Source organism: Dendropsophus ebraccatus, chromosome 11, assembly GCF_027789765.1.
Source record: "Dendropsophus ebraccatus isolate aDenEbr1 chromosome 11, aDenEbr1.pat, whole genome shotgun sequence".
Taxonomy (NCBI): domain Eukaryota; kingdom Metazoa; phylum Chordata; class Amphibia; order Anura; family Hylidae; genus Dendropsophus; species Dendropsophus ebraccatus.
In genome coordinates this window covers 63205006-63217838 of record NC_091464.1, presented here as the reverse complement: position 1 = coordinate 63217838, position 12833 = coordinate 63205006, and the positions used below count along the sequence as shown (strand labels likewise).

Sequence of the window (12833 nt, the reverse complement as noted above, 5' to 3'; positions counted from 1 at the left end):
AAAACTGGAAGAGGAGGAGCGAGAGCAGGAGGGTGGAGAGCAGCCTTTAACCCTTCACTGTAACTGCTGTCTCCAGCCATCTGGAGGAGAGGCACAGTCTGCCATGGCTGCGTTCAGACATATTATAGACCAGTGATGGCTAACCTTGACACTCCAGCTGTTGCAAAACAACAACTCTCATCATGCCTGGGCAGCCAAATCCTTATCTTTGATTGTTCAGGCATGAAGGGAATAGTAGTTTTGCAACAGCTGGAGTGTCAAGGTTAGCCATCACTGTTATAGACTAACCCACCAGCCATCTGCTCCATGTAGAAGGCAGAAATCGTGAATTTATTCTAGTCTCTAAGATGGCTTTGATACGTTTATATGTAATATACTATATATAAAATAAAATTTTAAAAGTTTGACTAGTGGTTATCCAGGATTAGGCGAACATAGCTGCTTTCTTCTCAAAACAGCGCCACCCTGTCCTCAGTTATGTGTGGCATTACCATTCTGCTTTAATTATTTCAATGGAACTGAGCTGTAATACCACTCACAAACTGAGGATAAGAGTGGTGCTGTCCCCAGAGGAAAACCGTTACATTTTTTTAAATCCCTGGTTATCCTTTCACATATATGTAGAATATACACTAAAATCAGGATGTGATCCCAGCATTTTGATTGAAAATGTCCTATGGGATCTGACTTTTTTTTTTCTATCAAAGCCTGAAGGAACTTTTTCAGCAGTTCGCTTTACAGCAGCTCTTCTCTGGGATTAATCTCCACAGAGCTTTTGAACTCTATACACTATATTCAGAAGTCCCATAGACAGTGAATACAGTGGAGGCCATGCATGCCCGCTGCCAGTAGATTCACTTGGAGGACATTTGACCTTTGTTCTTGTAACATGTGGGGGTCCCACATGTTGAACCCCAACTGATCAGCTACTTAGTCTCTGCCGCTGATGAGAAAATAGCACATCTCCCCCCCAACTGTTGCAAAACTACATTTCCCATCATGCCTGGACAGTCAAAGCGAAAGCTTAGGTTGCCCAGGTATGATGGGAAGTGTAGTTTTGCAATAGCTGGAGGGCTGCAGGTTCCCCATACCTGATGTATGAGGTCTAGGGGCACAGAATGAGTTGGGAAACTGAAATGTAATCAATTTCCTAGCACCAGACACTATAAGATGCTGTTCCACAACCACAATGGACGCAAACTACAACTCCCATCATGATGAAGCTGTTTGGGCATGATGGAAGTTATAGCCCACAGTTTGGGGAACACCGCCATAAGAAATAGCTGTATAAAATATTTATTAGATGACAACTCAAGGACAAACATTTAACTCTTTATTTAAAAGGAAACGTTCAGGTCTTGTTGCCCATGGCAACACATTTTGTACAGCACAATTATAAATAAAGTTATAGTATTCAGGATCGTGAAGTCAAATAGCGGGCCATGAAATGGGAGGGGCAAATCTGCACAGCATCAGCGCTCCAAGGCCCCGCCCAAAGATCACGTGACGCGCCACCCAACGGCCATTTTACATGCTGGCAACGGTCAAATACTTTACGGCTTATCGTGCAGCCTATTCTATTAGTAAAAATAAAATCTCGTTAATGCAATTATTTCTTTCTTTTCCTGCAAGGTGAAGAAACAGGCAGTAAGCGAAATCTTGTTTTCGCTCCATCATATTAAAGAGACGTTTCACATGAAGGAGCCTGATGCTGATACAAAAAACGAAACCGGTGAACTAATTCATGTCATATTAGAAATTGCTGCGAAGCCTGCCAAGTGATGTGGCGGTTCAGGTCGGCGAAGAGGGCTTAGCGCCCGGATTACAAATGGCCGCCGAAGGATGTTGTCGCAATCACGTGCTCCGGGCTCTTCGCTGATGACGTCAGAGGATTGCCGCAGCTAAGCGAAGAATGGAACGAAGCTTCTAATAGGCAGCTGCTTGCGATGGGTGTGGTTTAGCTTGACGCTGATTGGTCGGTGACCGTTAGGGCGTCAGCGAGCGGGTTATGGTGTGTCGTCGTAGTAGGTGGGAGCTGGGAGGTGCTGCGGGTGAGGGGCGCTGTGACTCCCGTCCTGCACACTGGAGCTCATGTCTCAACGGAGCCGCCGTGCGGGGGCCAGACGCTGACTGCACCGAGCGCTATGAGGTGAGGGGCCCGACGGGAGACCGCAGGGTGACCCCCCACGGGTGTGCACTCATTCATCATCAGGAGGGAGGGGGTGAGGGGAGGGATGGCCGCTTACTGCCTCCTGTACAGCATCTGCACACACAGGGGAGGAAAGGGTTAACAGGGTGTCATTCATAATAACACTGACACCCGACGAGACCATAGAGGGCACAGCCCATAGGGGTCACGTGTGAGGGCTGCAGGCTATGTGGCATGATGAGGGTTGTAGTACCTAACATTACAGTATTATGTCACGTCTGCAGCTGTAGGGATCAGTGACTAGAGGGATGAAGGATCTATAGGGATCAGTGACTAGAGGGATGAAGGATCTATAGGGATCAGTGACTAGAGGGATGAAGGATCTATAGGGATCAGTGACTAGAGGGATGAAGGATCTATAGGGATCAGTGACTAGAGGGATGAAGGATCTATAGGGATCAGTGACTAGAGGGATGAAGGATCTATAGGGATCAGTGACTAGAGGGATGAAGGATCTATAGGGATCAGTGACTAGAGGGATGAAGGATCTATAGGGATCAGTGACTAGAGGGATGAAGGATCTATAGGGATCAGTGACTAGAGGGATGAAGGATCTATAGGGATCAGTGACTAGAGGGATGAAGGATCTATAGGGATCAGTGACTAGAGGGATGAAGGATCTATAGGGATCAGTGACTAGAGGGATGAAGGATCTATAGGGATCAGTGACTAGAGGGATGAAGGATCTATAGGGATCAGTGACTAGAGGGATGAAGGATCTATAGGGATCAGTGACTAGAGGGATGAAGGATCTATAGGGATCAGTGACTAGAGGGATGAAGGATCTATAGGGATCAGTGACTAGAGGGATGAAGGATCTATAGGGATCAGTGACTAGAGGGATGAAGGATCTATAGGGATGAAGGATATATAGGGATCAGTGACTAGAGGGATGAAGGATCTACATCTGGAGGGAGGGTGGATCTACATCTGGAGGGATCAGTGACTAGATGGATAAAGGATCTACATCTGGAGGGATCCCTGATTAGCTGGATCTACATCTGGAGGGATCCCTGATTAGCTGGATCTACATCTGGAGGGATCACTGATTAGCTGGATCTACATCTGGAGGGATCACTGATTAGCTGGATCTACATCTGGAGGGATCACTGATTAGCTGGATCTACATCTGGAGGGATCCCTGATTAGCTGGATCTACATCTGGAGGGATCCCTGATTAGCTGGATCTACATCTGGAGGGTTCAGTGGCTAGAGGGATGGGAGTTCTACATCTGGAGGGATCAGTGACTAGATGGATAAAGGATCTACATCTGGAGGGATCACTGATTGGCTGGATCTACATCTGGAGGGATCACTGGCTGGATCTACATCTGGAGGGATCACTGATTGGCTGGATCTACATCTGAAGGGTTCAGTGGCTAGAGGGATGGGAGATCTACATCTGGAGGGATCAATGATCAGCTGGATCTACATCTGGAAGCATCAGTGACTAGAGGGATGATGGAGCTACATCTGGAGGGACTGGATGAGTGGATGGGTTTGCAGTTTTAGGGATCAGTGACTATATGGATCTGCACTAGGGATTGGTGAATTAATGTAGTGTGTATTATTAGTCATTTACGTTAATATTGTGATGGTTTGCATCTGTAGGGATCAGTGGATGTGATGGTCTGCATCTGTAGGGATCAGTGGATGTGATGGTCTGCATCTGTAGGGATCAGTGGATGTGATGGTCTGCATCTGTAGGGATCAGTGGATGTGATGGTCTGCATCTGTAGGGATCAGTGGATGTGATGGTCTGCATCTGTAGGGATCAGTGGATGTGATGGTCTGCATCTGTAGGGATCAGTGGATGTGATGGTTTGCATCTGTAGGGATCAGCTAGTTGATTGATGGACAATGATTTTCTGAAACCTTACCCTCTGTGTCAGTGGGCATCACTGCTTGGGGTATTTATTATAATGGCTGCTGTGGGGTGGCAGTGATACTCTCCGTGACTGCAGCTGTTACTATGTGCCGCTCTATGAGGCTGCAGCTGTTCCTATGTGCCGCTCTATGAGGCTGTGGCTGTTACTAGGCGTCAGTCTAAGGCTGCAGCTGTTTCTATGAGCCGCTTTATGAGGCTGCAGCTGTTCCTATGCGATGCTCTATGAGGCTGCAGCTGTTCCTATGCGATGCTCTATGAGGCTGCAGCTGTTCCTATGCACTGCTCTATGAGGCTGCAGCTGTTCCTATGCGCTGCTCTATGAGGCTGCAGCTGTTCCTATGCGCTGCTCTATAAGGCTGCAGATGTTCCTATGCGCTGCTCTATGAGGCTGCAGCTGTTACTATGCGCTGCTGTATGAGGCTGCAGCTGTTACTATGTGCTGCTGTATGAGGCTGCAGCTGTTACTATGTGCTGCTGTATGAGGCTGCAGCTGTTACTATGTGCCGCTGTATGAGGCTGCAGCTGTTACTATGTGCCGCTGTATGAGGCTGCAGCTGTTACTATGTGCCGCTGTATGAGGCTGCAGCTGTTACTATGTGCTGCTGTATGAGGCTGCAGCTGTTACTATGTGCTGCTGTATGAGGCTGCAGCTGTTACTATGTGCTGCTGTATGAGGCTGCAGCTGTTACTATGTGCCGCTGTATGAGGCTGCAGCTGTTACTATGTGCCGCTGTATGAGGCTGCAGCTGTTACTATGTGCCGCTGTATGAGGCTGCAGCTGTTACTATGTGCCGCTCTATGAGGCTGCAGCTGTTACTATGTGCTGCTGCATGAGGCTGCAGCTGTTACTATGTGCCTTGTGTTTCCCCAGTTTGCCATACGTTTTTGCCTCTCTCTGACCGGATGACACCTGGTCACTGAGATGATGTCATAAAAATTTGGCAAATTCTTGTAATTCTTTTCAGACTTTTTCACTTTGTACCTGTTTCCAGTAAAGCTGGGTGCACGACCCTAGACGTCCAGTAGGGAGTTACCTGGGTGAATGTGTCGTACAGGAGCCCAGGAAAGCTGGTCAATGGAGTTACCAGACAGTAGGGTGTTCATCTCATGGGTTATGTTCAGCCATAGGCTGGGAGACACCACTGGATATGTGCACTATGTCCTGATACATTGTTACATGGTCCCTGCGGTGATACATTGTACTGGATTCTGTAGATTGCACAGTGTATGTCTGTAGAGACTCTTCCCATTCACTAACAGCAAGCAGAACTCTTCATAGTGTTAGATAGAGACACGCAGTATACGCTGGTTAGCGGGGTCATAATCATAAAGATTGGTGTCTTGTGTCTCATTGTTCACCGGTGACCACCAGTTTATACCTGTGTGCGGCACTCACCATATGGCTGTGTTCACACTATATCCAGATTATGGGTCTGATGGCTGCCTTGTCACCTCTGACCTCACTTTGCTGACTGTTTCACACACGTGGCACATGTCTTGCCTTCTATCCCTTCCATATGTAGGAGTGTATAGTTTCTGTAGCATGTAGATGGATTTATACAGACCCCAGTCAGATGATTGCTGAAATCCGCTACATGTAAACACAGGCTTAGGGGAGAGGCACACGTTGCCGTGGCTGCATACGGTTGTGACATTGAATCTACACTGGCATGCGCTCACCAGTGGCTGCATCCATTTCTGGCCCCACATGAGGACGTGTGGCTCCTTCCTGCCTGCAGCTTCATAGCTGATACTCGACAGACTGGTAGGGTGGTCCACTGGAATCCCATCTTATGCTTGAATGGGAACCCCAAACCTTCCAGACACTAGAACTAGAAAAAAATGGCTTTGTTCTGGAAACGATGCCACTCTTGTCCTCAGTTTGTTAGCAGTATTGCAGCTCGGGTTCCCTAAAAAGAAGCCATATTTTTGGCTGACATGTAACGTGTCCAGACCGACACCTCCTACTCGTCTCTTACTGTCTGATCCTTTTGTGCTTGAGAAGACAAAGCACCAACAGAGAAACCTGGCAGCAGCTTTCTTCCCATTCGGAATACATGCACGCTGAGCGAGCACTGGTATTGGTGGGTTAGGAAAGATAGCTGTCTTGCCTGTGAAGTATCCAGGATTTCCAGGACTCCCTAGGGCTGCATCCAACTTCCTCAGCCACCGAACGTTTAGGTTTGGATGTACACAAGCATGCTCAACATATGCTCATCTTCTATATATATATATATATATATATATATATATATATATATATATATATGTGTGTGTATGTATGTATAAAATCGTAGTATCAGTGATGGTATGTGATGGTATCCAGATGTAACCACTGGGCACATTGTTGGCATACATCTGCAATATATATATATATATATATATATATATATATATATATATATATATATATATATATTATAATATTAATATGGCCTGTGACTTTTCACTTGCTATAGTTTTTTCTCGCAGTGTATACTCTGTTTGTACGGATTTGGGATGAGCTGCAGATAAATGTGAATTTTCAGGTTTGACCAGAGACACTCTCTCTTTCAGATCAACTAGAAAATCCTCTTTCTTCTGTCAGGTTACACGTTCATGACGTTTCGATCACACGTGTCCTAGACTTGTAATCGGTCACACTACCCTCCCATCATAGCTCTAGCTTTGGCTGTCCAGGCATGATGGGAGTTGTAGTTTTGCGACTCCCAGTCCCTGATCTAGGGCTTGGTTCACACTACACTCAGTCATTTTCTCATGTCCCTTAGCTGAACCAGGGCGTGTGAGCGGGAGTGATTCCTTGTTTCTAGGTTATGGTCACATAGGGGGAGATTTATCAAATATGGTGTAAAGTGAAACTGGCACCGTTGCCCCTAGCAACCAATCAGATTCCACCTTTCATTTTTCAAAGAGTCTGTGTGGAATGAAAGGTGGAATCTGATTGGTTGCTAGGGGCAACTGAGCCAGTTTCACTTTACACCATGTTTGATAAATCTCCCCCATTGTCTTTGCATGTGGTTGCTGTGGAGCAGCGTCGGGTGGTTCTTATCAGCTGCTGATGGAATAAAGGAGAGATAATCTCCATGACTGTGCTGAGGATATGGCACAGGATAGGACACCATGGTGCAGAAGCAGAGTGATGACTGCTGTCACCCCTGCATAGCCCCATGGGTTGTCCTGTGTCACTGACCCCTTTCCGGGCTGTGCCTGTATAAGATGGATGACTTTTGCTCGGCTATCTTTAGCAATAACTTCCAGGGATGGTGAATCTTCGGCCCTCCAGCTGTTGTAAAACTACAATTCCCATCATGCCTTTTCAGCCAAAGCTAAAGCTATGAAGCAAAATGTAATTTTATGCATATACTGTACAAACAGCTGCTTTCTTCAAGGAACAGCGCCACTCTTGTCCTCAGTTTGTGGTTAGTACTGCAGGTCAGTTCTATTAGAGTGAATGGAGCAGAGTTGTAATTATACACACAGCCTGAGGACAGGGGTTGCGCTGTTTCTAACAACCAGCTATGTTTTTCTTAATAACTGTGAATCACAGATGATACCTGCCCCATCAGACGCCATTAACTCTCTCTAGTCTTTTATGGAGACCTGACTTCCGAACGTGTCTGTAGAGAAAAAGTGAAGCTTTATGGCCGTCTATCTTATCAATAATCCTCCACTGAATTGGCTATAAATTTTGCAGAGGTGTAATAAGAGGTAATTGTTTTACAGCGCCATAAATCGAGCTTAAACCGGCAGCACTTATGACCATCCATTTCTGTAGTCTGTCCCACTATTCCTTAAAGAGGTAGTTCCGTTTGGAGCTTGGTTGGCATGTGCTGTGGACTGTACATGTTAGGTTAACGTCGGGGATCAGCTGATCATCTGATGGCATTGGGGACCCTTTTTCCCCAAGATGGAATAAAGGCAGTTACTGTATATGGGAGATGAGTTGCTAGCAGACACGCACAGGTGGCGGTATATATGTCATTACCCACGTTGGAAGTAACTTGCACACTTGGTTAACCTGAGCGTGCATATATATGGAGAAGACTGGAGGATCTATGCTGACGTCTGTCTTGTGCTTCGTTGTATACAGGTGTCAGGCAGAGGCTTATTCCCCTGTCTCTAGTCAGCACACTTCATTGGGCTCAACGTGCATGCATATGCGGAGTCTAAGAGATAAGATCATCTGATCGTTAGTGTAGTTTTGGACCTACAATCTTTGGGGGGCAAGTGACGGCTGCACGTCACTACATGTAATAGCCATGCATGGATGGCAATTCCCCAAACACCTGGTGCCCTACCTCTCCCCCCTTCCAGTCTTCTCTCCTGTGCTCCGCAGCTTCCCGGTCCTGGCGGCAGCAGCCTGTCAGCTGACAGGCTGCTCAGAAGCTACTGCCACCAGGACTGGGAAGCCGCAGAACACAGGAGAGAAGACCGGGAGAGGTAAGGTTGTTTGGACATGGGCTGCATGGACATTGCTAACAATGTCCATGCAGCCTTTACTGCCCTATTATCGGGCCGTTTAATAGGTCGAGTAAACAAGCGCCAATCTAGCAGATCAGGGCTTGTTTACTAAAATGATCGGCCTGTGTAATAAGACCCTAAGTCTTTTTTAAAGTGTAATTTTTATTGAAGGTTTTATATTTTATACAATACAAGTAGAAATGTAGAGAAAAGAGTCATCAATTGTTCAGCAATCGTATAACAAGATATTGCATAGTCAACAGGAAAATGCCCAGCAAAGTCAAAAAAGGAAAAACATGGCATAGATCCTCCTCTAATACAATAATGAGAAGGATTTTCTGGTTCCGTGTTCCTGGTTGGCGATTGTATGTTCTGGAAAGAGCCATTCTGCATTATTGTCCCCTTTGAATCGGTAATCCAATAACTGAGAATCCCTAAGGGAATTGGGAACAGGTAAACCCATTAACCCTATTTATCACCTACACAGAGTAGTATCATCTGTATGGTCATTGGGAATGGTCAGAATTTGGATTGAGAGCGCTTACATGGCCATCACTGAGACTATAGCAGTGAATGGAGTCATGGTCACATGTCCACACTACCTCTCCATTTACATGGGGCACCCTGGGACCCTTAAATATCTAGGGGTCTGACCCTAAATGGTCATGGGTTTATCTCCTATAATGTGTGTGTATATATAAATCTCCTCTCACAGTGTTAGTACACTTGAAATTGCCATGTGGATTGGACCAGCCCCCAGTCAGTGCCAGTCAGTTTTTCCCCATAAAGCTGTATTCAGTTAGAGGAAGAGCTTCCCCTAGTGATGGCTGCACATAACTAGAATTTTAGGTGCTAACCCCTATACCAGTGTTTCCTCAATCTGTGGCCCTTTAGCTGTTGCAAAATTACAACTCCCATCATGCTCTGGTTTTGCAACAGCCTGAGGGCCACATATTGGGTGAACAATGCCCCATACAGATATTATAACCATATCCTGTATAGCAGGTATAGTATAATGTGTATATGTTAGTGCTATGGAGGACCTGCAGCAGTGCTCTCAGAGGAGGCATTAGGGCGGATTAGCGTTAAATGGAGAATGCCTCAGAGTTGTAATGTATGGCAGCACGTCAGGGGATTGTGTCCGTGTTGTGTAATCATTAGTTAATGCTGACTGGAAGGGACGTCCCCCCTCGCCATTGATGCTCAAATAAGGGGCAGCGAAAGTTGGCAAGGACTGAATGCAAAGGAGGTGTCATGGTAGGCGATAGGGAGAGAATTCAGATGGGAGAGCCCATTCCAAGCCAAGACCAAGGGGCGATGAAACGCTCCACCGGGGTTAGACGTGGGCTTTGTGAGCTGGGAATGTGAGCCATTTGTATGGTAATCGGATCCCTACCGCTGTGTTAAGGATAACTTGGGTGCTTAAAAGAGACATAGAGGGGAAGAGGGGACCTGTCACCTAAAGAGAATAACAGAGGATATAGGTCATGATGTTGTCACAGATCTCTGCCTGTCAATCATCCCTGCAGCCTGCCAACCATCCCTGCAGAGAGCCGTGACTAGTTATGGGCGGCTCCCCGCCCACATGACTAGTTGCTGCCCCTCTCACGCTAGAGTAAAACTTATTTTTCCCCCATGCTCATTGGTTCCCTTTAAGACAGTTTCCATTTATTTAGATCAAGAGGTCAAGCTCCTGGCCCTCCAGCTGCTGCAAGACTGCAACTCCCATCATGCCTGGGCAGCTAAAGCTTTGGCTCTCTAACCATGATGGGAATTGTAATTTTGCACCAGCTGGAGAGCCAGGAGTTTTACACCCCTGATGTACAGTCCATTCCGAATATTTCTTAGGCCAACAATTATCTGTACACATCCGGATCCCACCATACGTATGGAGGTAAATATTGGGGACAATTCCTGATCTTTGCACCCCTATTGGAGGTACCACAAGAGAGCAAACACTCTCCCTTGTAGAGGAGAGCTAATTTGTATATTTTCTCCATGGTGTATTGCATAGCCTGTAAGATTTCACACATTAGTTTGATGCTCTCCTCAAGGAGAAACATTATCAATCATAATTTTGTCAAGTTCAATGGCAAGAATGTCTAATAATGTGAGAGGTGTTTTATCAGCTGTACAGATGTGAAAGCCTGACAATGTTGTTGGGATCGTTCCATCATCTAATGTCTATGATGGCACATGTCGAGGAAGAGAAGGCTTGAGCTGTCGGACTTCCACTGCCTGATGCCTTTGTTCTCAGGGATAGAAGCTGCCGCCTCTGGAGTCTGGGGATGCTGTAGTCTCTGTTTAGAACCTGTGCACAGTCGGTTGAGTGGAGTGTGCATGTGTATATGTCTATAGGAAGTCTCCTAGGGTTGGCTGTTGGCTGAACGCCGCCATCTTATAGGTATGTTCACATTGAGGAAAAGAGGCGGAAATTTCCAGCAGACTCTGCACGAATTGCGTCTGCCTCAGTGTCTGAATGATAAGTATAGGGCTCTGCAGCTCTCCACTGAAAGAACTGACCCTATGTGTGGAAGTCACTTCATAGCCTTCTGTTGGAGGAATACATCATAAACACAGAGAAAACAAGATAGGACTGTGCCTAGACTGCAGTGTGTGACCAGGGATGAGTGAGGCAGATTTCCTATACTGTATTTCTTAGTGACATGTCCTCTATACATGGATATAATAAGGTTGGAGATGCGGGATACAGTCCATCCTGGACACCAGGGTTGTGAAGCAGTCGTCTCTGCTGCTGGCGATCCCTGGAGGGGTGCGGGCGGCCGCAGAGTTGCTGAATTAGCTTTTCTGGACGTGTCCTTCCCTTTCCTGTGAATGAGCTTGTTCTTGCATAACTCTCAGAAAACACTGAGTAATCGGTGAATTGGCACATTTGGCGGTGGCCTCCTTTCTGCGCTCTCGCATGAGTCAGTCTTTTTTGCTTGTCTCGGGCTCGGCTCCCCTCTTTCTTTGATGGATGTCTCAGTATTCACATAGCGTCTCCTTGGCCGGTGAAAAGAGATCTCTGGTGTCCAGAAGTTCAGCGTGAGCAGACGTGTAGTCTCTCTTGTTTTCTTATACCCTTATTTTGACCTGATAAAGAACCAGATGGTTCTGGGTATAAAAAAAATATATAAATATATTTCAAATTAACTGCAGTCATGGATGTGTCAGGGTGCATTCATACTGAGGAAAAGGTGAGGAATTGAAGAGGAAAGTTAAGCCGCCATTGACTTCTATAGGATTCCTCTAGCAGAATCCGTCCAAAAAATTGACATGTCAATTCTTTGGGCGGAAAGTGGATCTGCAGCAGAAAATTCTGCTCGGAAATTCTGCAGCGTGAACAACAGAGCAAAAGTTCCATTGAACACAATGGGACATTGCTCTGTTCATATTTTATGGGAGGAATAAAGCAGAAATTAAGAGTGGATTCCTCTTAAATTCCTCGCCTACTTTTCACCTTTTCTTCAGTGTGAACGCACCCTTAGACTGGGTTCACACTATGTATATTTGAGGCTGTATTTGGTCCTCATGTCAGGTCCTCATAGCAACCAAAACCAGGAGTGGATTGAAAACACAAAGGCTCTGTCCACACAATGTTGAAATTAAGTGGATGGCCGCCATATAACGGTAAATAACTTCCATTATTTCAATACAACAGCCGTTGTTTTAAAATAACAGCACATATTTGCCATTAAATGACGGCCAACCACTCAATTACAACATTATGTGAACAGATCCTTTCTGTTCTTTCAATCCACTCCTTGTTTTGGTTGCTATACAGCCTCAAACATACAGCCTCAAATATACGTAGTGTGAACATAGCTTTAAAATTTACAGAGGGTGCAATGCAAAACAAGCCAGGGCTGAATAGAATGGGGCAGATTGATAGTGTAAAATCCTTTGACACCGAGCGCCCTCTTGCCATCTTTACATCCCCTAAGACAGGTGTCAAATTGCGGCCCTCCAGCTGTGTCCTGCCTGGACAGCCAAAGCTTTAGCTTGATGGGAATTGTAGTTTTTCCACAGCTGGAGGGCTGTGAGTTTGACACATGTGCCAAGATATGAATGGGAACATATGGACTACATGCAGGTGTCTGGTCCTAACCCAGTGTTTTGTGACTGTCACTCCATACATCTTAAACATCACACATTATGTAGGTCACAAAAATTAATGTTATTTACCACCCAGTGATGAGTTGTGCTATTTACTTACGTAGTATGGTGCCACCTGGTGTTCACTGTGTCTGGCAGGGTGCATGTCCACCTACTGAG

The 12833-nt window shown here is 46.0% G+C and overlaps 1 protein-coding gene across 7 annotated transcripts in view; it reads left to right on the top strand.

The window, feature by feature from the left end:
* Positions 1-1908: 1908 nt before the first annotated feature.
* ITSN1 (intersectin 1) overlaps positions 1909-12833 on the top strand; it is a 68338-nt gene continuing 57413 nt past the window's right edge. For 2 of the 7 annotated variants that reach the window (XM_069945590.1, XM_069945588.1), the window contains exon 1: positions 1938-2149. The gene's annotated coding sequence lies outside the window, so the exon portion shown is untranslated. Of the gene's footprint in view, positions 2150-12833 lie in introns of all 7 variants that reach the window. The other 5 variants (XM_069945587.1, XM_069945586.1, XM_069945589.1 and 2 more) reach the window with 5 other exon arrangements.